This window comes from Octopus sinensis, linkage group LG15 (genome assembly GCF_006345805.1).
Source record: "Octopus sinensis linkage group LG15, ASM634580v1, whole genome shotgun sequence".
NCBI lineage: Eukaryota > Metazoa > Mollusca > Cephalopoda > Octopoda > Octopodidae > Octopus > Octopus sinensis.
In genome coordinates, this window is record NC_043011.1 from 8,723,833 (window position 1) to 8,742,292 (window position 18,460).

The 18,460-nt window shown below is 34.3% G+C and overlaps 2 long non-coding RNA genes across 2 annotated transcripts; one reads left to right on the top strand and one right to left on the bottom strand.

Moving 5' to 3' along the window:
• Positions 1–1,833: 1,833 nt before the first annotated feature.
• Positions 1,834–2,139, bottom strand: LOC118766182. The gene is made up of 2 exons (XR_005002097.1): positions 2,104–2,139; positions 1,834–2,045 (listed from the first exon to the last, which is right to left on the bottom strand). It is a non-coding gene; the product is annotated as an uncharacterized LOC118766182 (long non-coding RNA).
• Positions 2,140–14,526: 12,387 nt separating this feature from the next.
• LOC118766180 lies at positions 14,527–18,216 on the top strand. The gene is made up of 3 exons (XR_005002095.1): positions 14,527–15,370; positions 15,541–15,544; positions 18,206–18,216. It is a non-coding gene; the product is annotated as an uncharacterized LOC118766180 (long non-coding RNA).
• The last annotated feature ends 244 nt before the right edge of the window (positions 18,217–18,460 follow it).

The following is an 18,460-nucleotide window of genomic DNA, read 5'->3' on the forward strand; positions in this document are numbered from 1 at the left end:
TTGACAGATTCCAGTTTGTTTTTTTTTGTTTTTGTTCAACTCCGGTGTATAAAATATAAAAAATATAGCATTAGCTTCTTCCTCGCGACAACACCAACAACATCAACAATGATAATCCTTTCTCTTGTAGACACAGTGTCTGAAATTTGAGGGGAGGGGCACTGGTTGATTACATTGACCTCCCACCCCTACCCCCGCCATGGTTCAACTGACACTTATTTCAGTGATGAAGGGTAAAATTGACCTTGGTGGAATTCGAACTCACAACATAAACACAGATGAAACGCTGCCCAGCCGTGTCGTCTGACCATTCTGACCACCTTACAACAACTGACTGACTGACCCTTCCCCTCAAAATTGCTGGCCTTGTGCATAAATTAGAAACAATTATTATAAATAGTTTTGTTATATAATACCTATATGTATTGTTTTGTATATATATATATATATATATATACACTGTATTTTAATGTGTGAGGAAACCCCTAATTTTGGGGGATTAAAATTTGGAAAAAAAGATTTTGTAAGAGATTATAATGCTATCCACGTATAATAAACTCCCATATTTTTTTTAACCTAATTTTCAACAAAAAAGGGTTCCTTACACACGTTGAAATGTGGTATATGTCTTACTATGCCTCCACAGCCTTTTGTGGGCCCCAAATTTAGCTGTACTATTTTTACCTTTGTAAATTTGACATGTGAGAGAACTATGTGGTTCCTTCTACCCTTGGTGCCTGCAACAGGGGCTAATTTGTTTATTGGTAAATCCGGTGTTCAACATACATGTACATGTGTGTGTATAAAGAGAGACACACTCTCTATATATGTACTTATATATACAGATGTGTATGTATTTATACACATACACTAATATACATGTTTGTGTGTGCGTGAGAGAGAGAGTGATGAACTCAAGAAGAGCAGCAGTGGTTTTCAGGAAAATAAAAGTTTCAGTACTCTCTATTCTTTAGTCAATAATGTGTGTGTGTGTGTGTGTGTGTGGGTGAGAGAGGGAATGAGTTTCTTGGAAAAAAAAAACCTTGTTTACTTGTTTACTGCAGTAAATGTACATATGCTATGTATATAGATATGTGTGTATATATATATATATATATAAGAAACTATGAATTCAAAACTCTGAGTTTAATGTATCTCTTGAGGAAATAGTTTTATTTTATAGATTTAACATTTTAGCAAACAAACTTTACTTTCATATGTATTATGAATGTATATGATTTTATATATAAATCATCATCATCATCATCATCATCATATATATATATATGTATATATATATATGTATATATATGTATGTATGTATGTATATGTATGTATATATATGTATGTATATGTATGTATATGTATGTATATATATTTATGTATATGTATGTATATGTATGTATATATATGTATGTATATGTATGTATATATATATCTATATATGTATGTATATATATGTATATGTATGTATATATATATATGTATATGTATGTATGTATATATATATATGTATGTATATATAACTGCATATAAACACAATTTATACATATATTCATAAAATAAACACACACACACACACACATATATATATATATGCATATAAGCACAATTTATATGAAGATTCATAAAAATAAAAACATACGCATATTATATATATATATATATATATACACACTATGAATGTATGCATGTTTATATATGTGAATTCATGTGTTTGTAGGTGAATGAATGTGTGTATATAAATATTTGAAAAAAAATATAACCATTCATGATTGTCTCCGCATGCCCCATGCCTCCACCAATTTGGTGGTGTGGTGGGGACTAGCAAACCTGTCTCAAATATCATCAACACTCACAAACCATCATCATCATCATCATCATTGCTGTTGTCATATTTTTCCCCTTTTTGTCATCTTGTAAACAGCCTCATACACAAGGGATAGAACAACAGCCGAGCTGTTGCCTGCTTTTCAGTATTATGCATTCATATCTATACAAACATGCACAGCTGACATTATATAAGCAAACATATATCTATCTATCTATCTATCTATCTATCTATCTATCTATCTATCTCTATATATCTATATATATATATACACGCACACACATATATGTATACATACATATGTGTGTGTGTAAGCATACATATATATATATACACAGAGGCATAGATATTTATATGCACTCACACACACATACTCTCTCTCTCTCTCTCTCTCTCTATATATATATATATATATATATTATATATATATACATACATACACACACACACACACACACACACACATGCACATGTATGTATACATACATGTGTGTGTGTGTAAACATATATACACACACACACAGGCATAGATACATATATGCACTCACACACACACACTCTCCCTCCCTCTCTCTCTCTCTCTCTCTCTCTATATATATATATATATATATATATATTGTAAGATACAAATACGATGATAATTTATTTTCAAGCGCAAAGACCCTTACAATATTTCTGCTCTTCTAAAGTGGTGAGGAGCAAAGCAGAACCGTTAGCAATGCCGAGTGAAAGGCTTAACCGTATTTCTTCTGATTCTTTACATTCTGAATTAAATTTCTGCCAAGGTCGACTTTGCCTTTCATCCTTTCAGGGTTGATAGATTAAGTAACAGTTGCGTGTTGTGTACTGAAGTCAATCTAATTGACTGGCCCCCTCTCCAAAATTTTGGGCCTTGTGCCTAGAGTAGAAATGAATATTTCTGCTGTTCTGATCGCATCCCTGCATTCAAAAATAAATTATCATCTTGTTTGTATTAGAAAATAAATTTTTTCAGGGCAAATGTTAATTTGTTCATATTTATATACACATAGTTATATGTATATATAAACACAAATAACATAAGTATACATCTGTTTATATACACAAATACATTTCTCCATATATATATGTATATATATATATATATATATATAATATATATATATATATATGGAGAAATGTATCTGGTACAGGATGTCACCATATATGGGTGTAGGACATCACCAACAGTGCAAATAACATGAAATACGTAAACAAATGTGTTAAATACATAAACAATGAGAAAAAAATGAAAAACAGGACAAGTAAGCACACACACCCACACACCCCTACATACTACATACATGTATATAAATATATATACATGCACTCCCATATAAACATAAGTGTACATCTATGCACTCACACACACACAATTTGCCCCGTGATCTATAATTTGTAGGGAGCAAGTCCCCTAAACTGGAGAATTAATTTGTGAAGTTATATTGATTATTAGAATTGACTAGATCTTCATGCATTACTAAGATGTTAATTAAGAGTCTCGAGTATTTATAGAAAGTTCTGTCTTTGAGAAATTTGGTGTAGTTTGGTAATACAACCTATTAGATTCTAAATAGCCATGTTCTCTTGTAGAATAGTAACTTTTGTTTTAGAATTTGATGCATGTTGTTCCAACTCATGCCAGCATTGAAATTAGACATCAAATGTTATAGAATAGAAGAATAACCTACAAAAGAATGAGTTCCATTATTTGAGTGAATGGCATGTTCTGGTTACAGAAAAATCAGGATTTGCAATACACCTTGAGAATTGGTCATAGAATGTTGGGCACTGTTAGAAAAACTGATTCTGATGTACAATTTTTTGGTTCTTCCTCCTGGTTGTCTTTGAGGATAAATGATAGGCAAGTACTATGGAACAAGTTGTCAGCCGTAGAAGTTAGGATTATAGGTTATAAAAGAGAAGATTTTATTGCAAAGAGAGGGGGGTTGTGTTCTTTGAGATTTAACTTTTGTCTGGGCTACTTTCTGGAAAATAATATGGGAGAGTTTTAGAACAGAACAACAACAACAACACAAAAAAGAGAAGAAATGTGATGCTGCCTCTCACACAAGGTAAAACACCCGGTGTTACAGGTTGCAGACTTTTGGTCTCTCTATAAATCTCTATCTGGCTGCACACATACATACTTTTATACACACACTAATGAAAGTCAAAAAACCAGTACCAAAGGTTTCATCTTGACTTTATTGTCAAAAAGTTTTCAACTAGAAATTTTCCAACAGGAAACCGATGGTCCCAGCTTTTTGATTTAAAATCCATTAAAGAATCTACTGTCCGGTGTCAAGCACTTCTTTCAGTCTATTATTAACATACCATAAGGATTTGTGTGTCTCTTTGTCTTTCTCTGCTGCCAATCTGTCTCAGCTGTTTCTTTACATATTTATCTAAACTTTTGTTTATTGGTTTATCGTCTGTATCTGTCTCCCTGTTTTTATCTATCTAGTTATCTGTTTGTCTATCTGGTTCATCTATCTAGTTGCATAGCTCACTTCCTGTCTGTCTATATATATATACATATGCACACATACAGACGTATTCATATTGGAACAGAATCTCAAAAGCTACACAACACACACACACACACACATATAATCTATGTTCAGTTAATTGAAGGAAAGAAAATGCAGAGTTAAAAGTTTACCAATTTTTTCATAATAAATAATTATTATCTTTATTTTTTACAGCTATTTCCACTAGTGACCAATAAGTAAATCTTTTTTCTCTGACGAAACTATACTCATAACATATAAATGCAAATTTAAAGCATAAATTTGTAATTTACCTATTGAGCACTAATGGAAACAGCTGGAAGAAATAAAGATTACCAATTTTTTAATAATAAATATTCATCAACTTTTGACTCGCCATTTTGTCCATCAATCAATTGAACATGAATTATATGCTTAATATATACCTATTTATTTAAGGAAATTTCATTTCCCAAAATACTGGGTATAGAACAAGTGTTTCCTTGGATGTAACTATCCCTTTATGAGTTTAAGATACCCTCTAAGCAACTTATATATATACATATATGTATATATATATATATGTATATATATATATATATATATATAGATGCACACATAAACACAACAGACATAATGTCACGCAGACATCTTATACTTAACTTTTTAACTTTTATTTGTGTGCGTATATGTATGTATATGTAAAACCTTTAATAATAATAATTAATTAATGATATTTCATCTTGAGAAAAAAAAATGTAAATTATTCTGAAAGTATCATATTTTTTTATAAACTGAAATTAAAATTTTACAGTTTTCTTGGAAACTTTTTTTATTTAATTTGTTACATTTTTATTTATTTTGGTTTCTTTTGTAGTTGCTTTTGATGTTTTTTCCCCCATTTTTTTTTTGCTAATTATTTTAAGTTTGTCTTTGGTTGATTGCCTGGTTATTACACCTGTCACTCATTACCTGTTCTTGTAGGAATAGTTTAATACAGATTTTTTTTTTTACTGCCAGTTATACTTGAAATATGGATTAGAAGCATTAAGCAATAAAGAGGAGATAACTACTCCAAAATGCATGCAGTCATGAATCTGGGTAGGGGGCGCTCCAGACTGACTTGGTGTGTGACACCTGTTTGTCTACAGAAAGACTACTGGCCTTTCATGGGTTCAGGTATGTCTTAAGCATATTTGAACTGGTAACAAGTTTGCATATGTGCTTGATACAAATGAATAAGATCCTGTATTTGGCAATGTAAGAATAATAATAATAATAATCCTTTCTACTATAGGTACAAGGTTTGAAATCTTGCAGGAGGGGCTATTTGATTACATCAACCCCAAAGGCGGCCAGCTGACAGAAACGTTAGCACGTCGGCAAAATGCGTAACCGTATTTCGTCTGCTGTTGCGTTCTGAGTTCAAATTCTGCCGAGGTCGACTTTGCCTTTCATCCTTTCGGGGTCGATAAATTAAGTTACAGTTACGCACTGGGGTTGACGTAATTGACTTAATCCATTTGTCTGTCCTTGTTTGTCCCCTCTGTGTTTAGCCCCTTGTGAGTAGTAAAGAAATAGATTACATCAACCCTAGTGTGTATCTGGTATTTATTTCATTGAACTCAAAAAAGATGAACAGCAAAGTTGACCTTGGTGGTATTCGAACTCAGGACAAAGAGGGGTAAAATGTCATTTAGCATTTTGTTTGACGTGCCAATGATTGTGCCAGCTTGCCACTTTAACAACAACAACAACAATAATAATAACTGTTTCAAATTTTGGCACAAAGCCAGCAATTTTAGGGACAAGGCTAATTACATTGGACCCAGTGTTTGACAGGTTCTTATATTATTGATCCTGAAAGGCTGAACAGCAAAATTGATTGTGGCGAAATTTGAACTCAGAATGTGAAACGAGAAGGAATGCTTCTTAACATTTCATCTGTCTTGTAATTCTGCCTGAAATTTTTGAGGGGAGGGGGACTAGTCAATTACTAGTCAATAACTGGTACTTATTTCATTGACCCTGAAAAGATGAGCAGCAAAGTCAACCTTGGTAGCATTTGAACTCAGAATGTAAAGACAGACAAAATATCCGTAAGCGTTTTGTCCAGTGTGCTAACGATTCTGCCAACTTGCCACTTTAAAATAATAACAACAACACAAAGAAATTAAAGATAAGGTTAGCAAAGGATATTATGAAAAAGTCAGGCTAATTCTGTTTCTACTTTAGGTAGGAGGCTAGGAATTTTGGGGGAGCAGTTTAGACAATTGCATGGACCCTCAGTACTTAGCTAGTGCTGTTTTATTGGCCCTTTCACCAGAGAGATTAAAGGCTGGGAGTTCAACTCACAATGTAAAGAGCTGAAATGTTTTAAGGGATTTTGTCCAACTCACCTACAATTCTGCCAATCCGCCACTTTTGAGTTAAGCTAATATTATATACAACGGAATCCTAAAAATAAGAAAATAGGCATTACTATACCATCCATACTAGATACAAACCACGGATCCAACACAGTAAATTGGAATTGAAGAGTTTAGACAAAAAAAAACATCCCTGGAAATACTTAAAGCTTTCCAAAGCTGATGTAGATATAATATATACACCTGTTCTTGCTGAACGAAGTTAGGGGTCTGATGCGAACAAAAAGGTACTTTAATATAACAACAGCAGAACTATAAAAATACAAAGTGCCAGAAAAAGGGAAATTGATTAGTGTAATGAAAATAATAATAATATATGTAAGGAAATGATTGAGTACAGTGTAGAAAGCAACTATGCTAAAGAAAAATATGTCAATAAGAACGGAATAGCAGAAAAGATTTGAAAAAAAAAAAGGAATGAAAAATATGAAGACAAAACTTCAAAATATGCTGAAGGTAAAATGAAGAGAGAAACCATTGCATGGTCAATATCTCAGAAGATTAAATCGAGAGGACTTGAATCAGAATGAAAACCAACTATGAACTGAAGATTCTGGGCTAAAAGAAGCAAAAGATTTGATTTTAGCTCCACAAGACCAATGCAGAACCTTAAAAGGTAAAAAGACAAAATGAAAAAAAGAGATTAAATTGAATACAGATTGTGACATGGTTGACCCCAATGTCTGAGTTTATTTGCCGACACAATCCAATTGGGAGCTAAGTGCACAAAACCAACATTTTGACAGGAATCTCCCCCTTCATTTTTATTATCTTCACAAGATTTTGAGTTAACATTGGTTCGATTTCATATCCAACCAATGACTCTCCTCAGAGACCAGGATGGGTCCTGTTACTTGTATGATTTGGGAGTCTCAGCTCAGACTGTTTGGTCATATTGCTCAATTTTCTGGCAGAGGTGATTGCCCATGTTGACTGGCTGCAGGCCATATATGGTCATGGCAGATGAAGAAATATCTTGCAAAGATAGGGGATTCATTGGGACAGTGCTTGGAGGGTTGCCCAGGACAACCCACGCAAATATCAACAAATGTTGGATGCACTGCAATACTGCATTCCCTCATACCTGATCTGACCCATTTGCTATCTCTACTGACATAGGTTGGATACTTTGACAGGATGCTGGAGGACTGTGCTGTACTCCAGTGTTGCTTTGGCAACGGTTTTTATTGCCAACTGCCCTTCTTTAATGCCAGCCCCTTTACTTAGTGTACTTGGTGCTTTTTACATGGGTGCTGCATTAATGATTTAATACATGAGGTTGCCATGTAGATTGCATGACTAAGACCCTGTTCAAATGAATGAGAATGTAATAGAGAGGGTGGCAGCTTTAGTTTAAGGGATTAAAAGGTTAGAGAAGTACGAAGGAAAGGGCCAGAACAAGTTTCTTGCTGTGGTGGAGATACATAGCTACATGCATTATAAAAAAAATGGGAGGGAGTAATCAAGAAGGTGCTTGAAAGGGAGATAAAAATGGTGGTGATGTGGTGTTAGGATTAGCCCAAGGGAGAGCAAGCAAGTTAGGGGTTGCAAGGGTGAAGAATGTTTAGGGATGTGAATTGATGGAAGTTGTGTACAGATTATGGTGCATAATAATGACTTTGCCAGATGTCAAGGCTAACTGTCCAGATATAGTAATGAAGGACTGGCACCAAATTATCCGTTCATTAATACATGTGGAGAAACTGTCAGCACAGAACAACTGGAAATTAAAATACGTAGGATGTAGGGCATGAAATTAAATAGAAATACATCACCTGTAGTAATTAGAGCATCGGTATGATTGCAAAACTATCAACAAGAACATAACAACCACACCAGGGCTTATAACATTACAGACAATCCAATTGAACTGCTCTGATAAGCACAGGTTGCATTCTTTGAAAGATGCTTTAGTAGGCTGTAGAAATCGCTATTCAGTAAAATAAGACATTTTGTCAATTCATTGTCTACAAAATCACCACCAAACTGTGTAACACCAAATATTCAAGGAAACACTTACGCCCGCCCCCTCACCCTCATTTTCTCCCAAATTTGTTTATTTAAAAAATTTCTTTTTTTTGTCTTTTTTTTTTGGATACTTAGGTTCCAGAAAATTGCCAAAAATCGACTTTGTTAAATTCCACCCCCACCAAATTCTTCAATTTTGACTTTTTTCCCCTACACTAACCCTAACCATAAAACCGTAACCGTAACTACAGAAATGTTTAGAAATTTTTGTCTGTATTTTTCTGCATATTTAGAAAAAAAAAATTCTTAAAAAAACAATTTTACAAAAATTTTTGGAAATTTTTTTAGAATCATAATCTCTGTATTTTTTGGCATATTTTGAGAAAAAAAAATTTCTGAAAACAGTAAAAAATTAAGGAAATGGTGTGGTAATTTAAAAATGCCAATTTTTGCCAATTTTTTTGCAGATTCGTATTCCCCGTAGCCAAAAAGGATGGTGGGGTTGTTTCGTAAAAGAAAAAAAAATTTGAAAAAAGGGTGGTTTTGTGGGGGGAGACGGGCGAAGTCTTTCCATATTCAACATAATCAACATCCTCTCAAATAATATACACTCACCCATGACTAATACCTGATACTATTGCCCCAAATATTCACTTGCCTTGCAGTAAACTATGGACTAGCTCCATTATATAATCTTTCTGATTTAAAATGATCAAGATTATTAAAACCTTCCAATCAAAATTTTCATGTTCCTTTCTGTTCCAAACACTAGTTATTATATGAAATTTTTCAATATTTCCAAAATTAATTGAAACAAAAAGAATATTCTTATAGTCGCAGGAGTGGCTGTGTTGTAAGTAGCTTGCTTACTAACCACACGATTTCCGGGTTCAGTCCCACTGTGTGGCACCTTGGGCAAGTGTCTTCTACTATAGCCTCAGGCAGACCAAAGCCTTGTGAGTGGATTTGGTGGACGGAAACTGAAAGAAGCTCGTCGTATAAATGTATATATATATATGTGTGTGTGTGTGTCTGTGTTTGTCTCCCCAACATCGCTTGACAACTGATGCTGGTGTGTTCACATCCCCGTAACTTAGCAGTTTGGCAAAAGAAACCGATAGAATAAGTACTAGGCTTACGGGGTCGATTTGCTCGACTAAAGGTGATGCTCCAGCATGGCCACAGTGAAATGACTGTAACAAGTAAAAGAGTAAAAAGAACATAAACAGAAATTTGATAATATAAGGGATAAAGGAAATAAATAATGATAAAAATCTGTTTCAAGCCTGAACCAATTTCCTCCATTGGAATCCGAAAATTACGTCTGGAACCCCAGACTTCCTTGTCCCTAGATTAAAAACGATAGCTCTACAGCCAATGCTAAGCATGAAGTGATTGTTTCAGGTTCTAAAACTCAGGGGCTTTAGCAGACACAAAAAGTCTTGAGCCTTCAACATTCAGATTTCGCTCAAATGTATTTTCATGTATTTGATGTAGTTTACATGGTTTTGAGTTGTAATCCGGCATTAATCACAAAGCTTCAAGATTCCAATGTTGTCAGTGTTTATTTCTAGAATGACATTGTAGGGTAGGTGTGAGAGGCAGAATCTGGTCAGCTTGGATAGAAAACAGGTAGAATATTTTGGTCAGAGGGAGCCAGTTTAAATGCTAGGGGGTCAATAATAATAATAATAATAATAATAAATGCCCTGATGCAGTACCAGACAGTGGCTCTCGTGGCTTCTGATCTTAACTGATAGGAAGTGTTATCATGTACATTGTTTTGTCTTGGTATAAAAGATGGGCTAACAGCAAATATTCTGCTCAATGCCACAGATTTGCTGATCAGTTGTTTGACCTTAACCAGTTGAGCATGTCCCTTGGTGACTGACAATATGTGCATCTCTGATCACGAGCAGAAGTAGTGGGGGAGCATCATAGCCATGTGTTGAAAGGAATTCTTGGAGGTTTGGATAATTCAACTTTGGAAACATGGGTGGTTCATTCAACGTCCTTAAACAATCCTTATTCAGGGACCTTTTGAGTAGGATGGGCTACTCGACCAGAAGAAAATTCTAACTGGGCCCCACCTGCAAGGTCACATGCTGTTTATCTTGATATGAGATCACCATGTCGCGCACATATGGTTGTGATGCATGTGCCTGGTGTACCTTTATCAGACGGGTAGTCATGATGGGTATATTGGGCTTCGTATATTTTACCCCAGTGTCACTTTGATGGCATGCACTGCTCTCCCACTCAATAATAATAATAATAATAATAATAATATCACTGAATACATGTGCATGTACCACAATGAACAAATGCTCCTTTTTTTACAGTAAAAAAAAAATACTCCTGTTTCACAATTAACATCACAGTGAACAAATACTTGTATCACAATGAACAAATATACTCCTGTCTCACAATGAACAAGTGCTCCTTGTGTCATGGTGAATAAATATACTCCTGTGTAACATTCAATAAATATTTGATTTCTGGGGGAAAAAGCCACAGTGAGAGAGAGAGGGAAAAGGAGGAGAAAGAGTGGATGAATGGATGGATACATACATACCTATCAATTATTAATAATTTTTTTTTTTTTTAATAATTACAAAACAACCCAAACACAAATGTAAAACTGACTCAATACCAAAAGTCATCAGCCAGGAACAAGTATGAGTTGTGTTAACACATACAATGCTTTCACTTGTTGATTTATGTGCTTTTGTGGTATCAATCGGACATAGTCACTCTCTCTATACTCCTGCTCTTTAACACTGTAGCACAGCTGGTACTTTTTTTTCAGTTTGAGTAGACTGGAGCAATGTGTGAAACAAAGTCTCTCGCTCAAGGATAACACACAACAAGCATACTAACACATATGTAAACACTGCTCTATTGAATGGTACTGTCTAAGGTATCAAAACCATAGTGATATCTGTTTGAGCAGCCGATGATGGGAATGCACATGTTATGCTCTGTTGTGAATTACTTATATCTTAGTCTCATTATTCTGAGCTGTCCTTCATTCTTGGAAAGTAGAAAGTATTTGTGGATTCAGTTTGTGGGGATCATTTACATTGGTATTATTTGATTTCCTTAATAGGTAACCTAATTAGGTTTGGATAATGCTTAGATATAGGTGTCTAGTTTTGAGTGGTTCTATGGTATGTATGTATTCATGAAGAGCCAACAGTTACCAAGTATGTCTTGGTAAAGTGTACCATACTTTTGTTAATTGTTTCAGGTGTCCATGTAATCACCGGTAGAAACAGACACCCTTAAAAGAGGATTGTTGATGTTGTTGTTGTTTAGCCCCGGGACAGCCCTGATCAAGCAAATGTGTGAACAAATTAGTTCAAACTGTGATCATCTCATCTTTGTTTAAAGTAAATTAAAAGCCAGCTGTTAACTGCAAACGAGAATGGCTTCGTTACATGCACCAGGTTTTTGCAAATTGCTTTCGCTGTGTAAGCAATCATAAGCAGACACAAATGCTCTCTCGACTCTCACCCTCTGACCCAGGGACACATTCAAGATGAGATAAACGGAGAGAGAGAGAGAGAGAGTTGTACCAGAACTCACTTGGTCCTCATTTACAGCTAAGCAGACTGAAGCAACATAAAATGAAGTGTCTTGCCCAAGGATACAATATGCTACCTGGCCTAGAAATTGAACCCATGACCTTAGGATTAAGAGTCAAACATTCCTAATAACTAGGTTTTTGTTTTGTTGTTTATTAAATACTAGAAACAACGGTTGTGATAGAGATTATAGTTTTCCCTGTGGTACAGAGAACAAAGTCAACCACCTACATTTGTCACAACACCCATGTGACAACACACACACACACACACACACACACACACACACAAAGGCATAAACATACAGTGGTATAAGCACATACACACTCACACAGGCATAAATACACACACACACACACATAAAGTCATAAACATACACACACATGCATACATACAGGCCTAAGCACAGAGGCATAGACACACACACAGTAGTATAAACACACACACACACATACACACACACAGAGGAATAAATACACATACACACAATCCTAAATGCACCCAGGGATGTTTGACTCTTAATCCTAAGGTCATGGGTTCAATTTCTAGGCCAGGTAGCATATTGTGTCCTTGGGCAAGACACTTCATTTTATGTTGCTTCAGTCTGCTTAGCTGTAAATGAGGACCAAGTGAGTTCTGGTACAACTCTCTATCTCTCTCTCCGTTTATCTCAATCCAGTATAAACATATAGACATAAACACACACACAGGAATAAACACACGTACACACACTCCTAAACGCACCCAGCAGTATAAACATACAGACACACACACACACACACACACAGAAGCATAAAAATATACACATACCATATTGTATTCCAGTTAATCAACAACAGTTTATGATAGCAATTGGATTAGGTGGTGGTGGTGGTGGTGGTGGTGGTGGTGGTGGTGGTGGTGGTGAAGTTCTGCACATTCAACCATTGACTGACCAACCAACTGACAGCAACAACAATAACAATAACATCAACACCACACAAAAGAGAACTAACTGCATCAATAAATCTTTTGTTCAGTGATGTCCTACAAATACCTCTTTCTTCTTCTTGTTCTTGTTCTTGTGCCTGGTTCAATGTTTTAATTGCTGGTGTTGTTCTTTAACCCTAGGTCAGTCCTGACAGAAGGTATTGAAGCCTTTTAGATACCAATCTCTCTGAAAATGCTTCTGGTTTTATTATATAAACATCTTGTCTTTGATGTTTTGCAAACAACTTACATATGCAAGTGTTACCAGTCGAGAACTCTGCATTCCGGGAGCCAGCAAGTGTATGGGGTCATCAGGAGAGAATGTGCGCCATTTGGGGGCCTACCTCTTGACAACATCAATGTGCACCGCCCCTACCTCACTGATATGAGGCCCCGCTTGCTCGATCAACTGGTTATTAAATAAAACTCAATATACTTCTAGCCATCGCTCATCGTCTCTTTTTAACCAAATCCAGTGACTAGCCTCCTCCACTGTAGATTGGATATCGGTCATGGTGGCATTGACTTTACCTTCTCAGCCAAAATGGTAAGCAGCATTTCTCTTGCTTCTTTATGTTCTGGGTTCAAACTCCACCAAGGTTGACTTTGCCTGGTCTTCCTTTCAGAATCAATAAAACCAGTTAAGTTTTAAAGGAATATAACGACTAATATCAATTAACTGTCTTCATAATACTTAGGTAAATAAAAATCAATTTTTACACTAGAAAAATAATAGGGTTCCTAATCCTAGTTTGTTTTTAAAATTTCAAAGCACCAATAATAAAAAGAAAATAAATCAAAGACAAATCAATTTTTAAAATTTTACCAAAAAAACCCAATTATGTATATTCCGTTACATAACACTCACTCATCTCACTTTGATTTCAACCAAAAAATTTTAATATAAACAGCAGTTAAGTACTGTGACTAGATGCCCACCCCCTATTATTATTATTATTATTATTATTATCATTATTATTATTATCATTATTATTATTATTATTATTAGTTGTGTTGTTATTTTTATTATCATCATCATCATTATTATTATTATATTATTATTATTATTATTATTATTATTATCATTATTATTATTATCATTATTATTATTATTATTATTATCATTATTATTATTATTATCATCATCATCATCATCATCATCATCATCATCATCATCATCATCATTATTATTATTATTATTATTATTATTATTATTAAGGCAGTGAGCCAGCAGCTTAGACAAAATGTTTAATGATGTTATTTTCAATGCTTTATACTCTGAGTTCAAGTTCCATCAAGGTCAATTATATCTTTCATTCTTTTGGGGTCGATAACATGAAAGTGCTAGCGGTTGATGTAAGCAACCTTCCCCAACCCATCACAAATTTCTGACCTTTGACCCTGCAATGGACTAGCATCCCATTCAGAGGACAGTCGTTGTTAAGTTGTCAATGTTTGGGGCATAAATTAACACAACTCTCAGTCAAATGCCATGGAAACTGACCAATAGGTCTTTGAATCATCAAGTGAAAAAGGCTAATTAAAACTAATTAACCCCTTCCAGTAAAATTTCATATTAATTTATGTCCAAAATATCAGTTGAATAATGATAAAGTTGTTTTGATTTGTTATTTTTTTTTACTAAATTCTTCATTATTTTTCTAAATTAATGAAAATCCTAGCAGAGTATTTCATCAGAAACAAGGCAGCAAAAGAGTTAAGCGTTTTTATACCAGCGTACCTGGCACCAAAATACCTTGGTTCTGTGGTACACGAATTCATGTTTTCATAATGATTGTAATTATAAATTTCTATCAAAAATTCTATGTTAATTAATATCCCAAAGACCAGCTCAACCCTTTCTCATTCAGATTCCTTTGTCAAATATAATGATTATTTATACATATTTTAAAAAATTAATCATGTAATATTTTGTAGCTTAGACATATTGAAGATGTGGTAATTTATTTTTAGAATGACATTACCGGGTAGGTGTGAGAAGCTGGATCCGGGTCGGTTTGAACATAAAACAGGTAGAATATTTGGGTTGGATATGTCCAGTTTAAAAGCTAAAGAGTTGATAATGCCAAAGACTGGTTTCCATGCCAGTGGCACGTAAAAAGCACCAACCGATCGTGGCCGTTGCCAGCCTCGCCTGGCACGTAAAAAGCACCCACTACACTCACGGAGTGGTTGGCGTTAGGAATGGCATCCAGCTGTAGAAACTCTGCCAGATCAGACTGGAGCCTGGTGCAGCCTTCTGGCTTCCCAGACCCCGTCGAGCTGTCCAACCCATGCTAGCATGAAAAACGGACGTTAAATGATGATGATGATGATGTTTTACTAAATTCTTCATTTTTTAAAAATTAATTGAAATAGAAGGAGTGTCTTTTAAGAGGAATATGGTTAAGTGCGAGCTAATAATGGTAAAGTTATTTTACTTTATTATTTTCAAAATGAATCGAAAGACAAATCATGTATTTCAGAAAAAATATGGTAACAAAAGGGGTTAACCCTTTTCATACAAACATATCTGAAATTGCCCCTTTTTCTGGGATACAAAGAATGATGGTTCAACACTGGATAGGTTGATAAATTCTTTAATGGAATAAAGTTGAGAAATCCCATTAACACTTCCCGTAAGTTTTTCCTCAATCATGAAAGTAACTTGTGACCTTATGAAAGGAAAGCCTTATAATACTTCGACTTTATGCAACGAGGGCAGACTAAAAGTCTGAAAAAAAGGGACACTTAGGACAAATGGTCTGAAATAGTATAGGGCAGGCAAAGAGTAAAAGTATACACATACATATATGTATGTATGTGTATATGTATGTGTGTGTGTATATATATATATATATATATATATAGTCACAATGAGGATATTTAAGCCTCTTATAAGGATATTTTATCTAAGATACACTGGTTTAATTTATTAGATTTTGAAGAGATATTTCTTCAATGAATATATTTTATAAAATATTGTAAAATATCAAATGTTATTATTAAGTTTGAAAATGGGGAGATCCAAATGGATGCAGATTTATTTATTAATTAATTAACACCTTCACCTACAATTGTTTCATTTCGCATCCAATATAAACTACAAAATATATATAAATATATGAGCTTGCATTTCAAAATATCTGGGGTGGAAGATCATCAGGGCATGAAAAAGAACAATACAAGGATTACATTATGATCTGTTGGAATACTCGAAAAAACATATATATATATATATATACTTTATTTAACAAGGCTACCACTGTGTTCATGTAGAGAGAAATCTCTCCAAAATGGAGATGTGGTAGGCTTGAAAATTGTTGAGAGATTTCTCTCAACATGAAACCATTGGTAGCCTTGTTAACTCATAAGTAAAGAATATTTATCCACCAATGTTGTGCTGAGTGCTCATTCTCACTGTTCGATATTAACATGCATATATATATATATATACACATATACCTAATTACATCCGCATATACACATACCAATAATGTGTGTGTATGTATATATATACATACATATTTATGTGTGTGAGAGAGAGAGAGAGAGAAAGAAAGAAACGGTGTGTGTGTTTGCGTGTATGTTTTTATTTGCATCGTTTTATTTCTTCTCAGAAAAAAACAATACAGACAAAAAAAAAACCCCAAAACGATGGAGTCCTTAGGAAACATTGAAATGTGTTTGAACAGAGGGTCACAAAGTTGACGAGTGTCCTTCGCTGGCTACTTACAACAATGGGCTGTTCTATCTTCAACATATCACCATCACCATCCCCCATCAAGATCATCATGTGTACCGATACTACTACCACTACTACTACCACCACCACCACCACCACCATCATCATTGTTTTAATGACCGACTACATAAAATGAAAAAGTTAATGCATGTCTATATAGTCATACATACACACATACATGCATACATATATGTTATATATATATATGTTATATTTATATATATATATATGTTATATTTATATGTGTGTTATATTTATATATGTTATATATATATATAAATGTTATATGTATATATGTTATATATATATATGTGTGTGTGCGTGTTTTATATATATATATATTTGTTATATGTATATATATATATATATATATACATTTGTGCATACATACATGAAAGAAAAATTCATTCTGTGATATATATAATACCTAACCAATAGTGATAATCAATAACCAATAATATTGTTGTTGTTCCTGTTGTTATGATGATCAGTATCAACATTGCTGTTGCTCTTGCTATATTATTATTATCATTATTATTATTATTATTATTATTATTATTGTTGTTGTTGTTGTTATTATCATCATCATCATCACCATATGTTGTTATGATCAATATCAGCTGTTTTTCTAGTTTCTGTTACGAGATGTTGTTGCTGCTGCTACTGCTGTTGTTACTATTATGGGTTTATATATATATATATACACGTATATACATTTGTTTTCTTCTCAATTTCATTATTGCAGTTATATTTATTGCTCATATTGTTGTTGTTGTTGTTTTTAATTAGTCCAGATTCATTCTCTCCGTCTCCTTCCTTCCTTCATTTCGCTTCGTTAGAATGAAAACGAAATTCATAGACACAGCCACCAACTCGTTCATCATCATCATCATCATCATCATCATCATTATGACCATCATTGTCACCACCATCGTCATCATCTGTCATCATCACCATTATTAAGGAAGCCATCATCATCATCGTCACCACCACCACCATAATCACCATCATCGTCATCTTCATTACTATCGTCATCATAATTGTTGTATACATACTCATACCCTTTGCAATCATACAAACAGATACACACTCATATAAACTGAAGGCGGGGAGGTGGCAGAAACGTTAGTACCAGTTACACACTGGGGTCAATGTAATTGACTTAGTTAGTTAGTTAGTTAATTTTTTGGCTCAAAAAGCAAAAAGCAAGGCCATGTAGGGGGACATGGAGTTATGTACAGGGTGGTGTTCATGTAAAGAGTTCAGGTCACTTGTGGTCAAGAGAGACTTTGAACCGGGCGGTCATCGGCATCTTCACCATCTTGTCCAGCAGCTTATTCCATGGATCCGCAACCCGGACAGAGAAAGCCCCTCTCCTTTGATTGAGATGAAATCGTCGTAGATAGAGCTTTTCGGAGTGA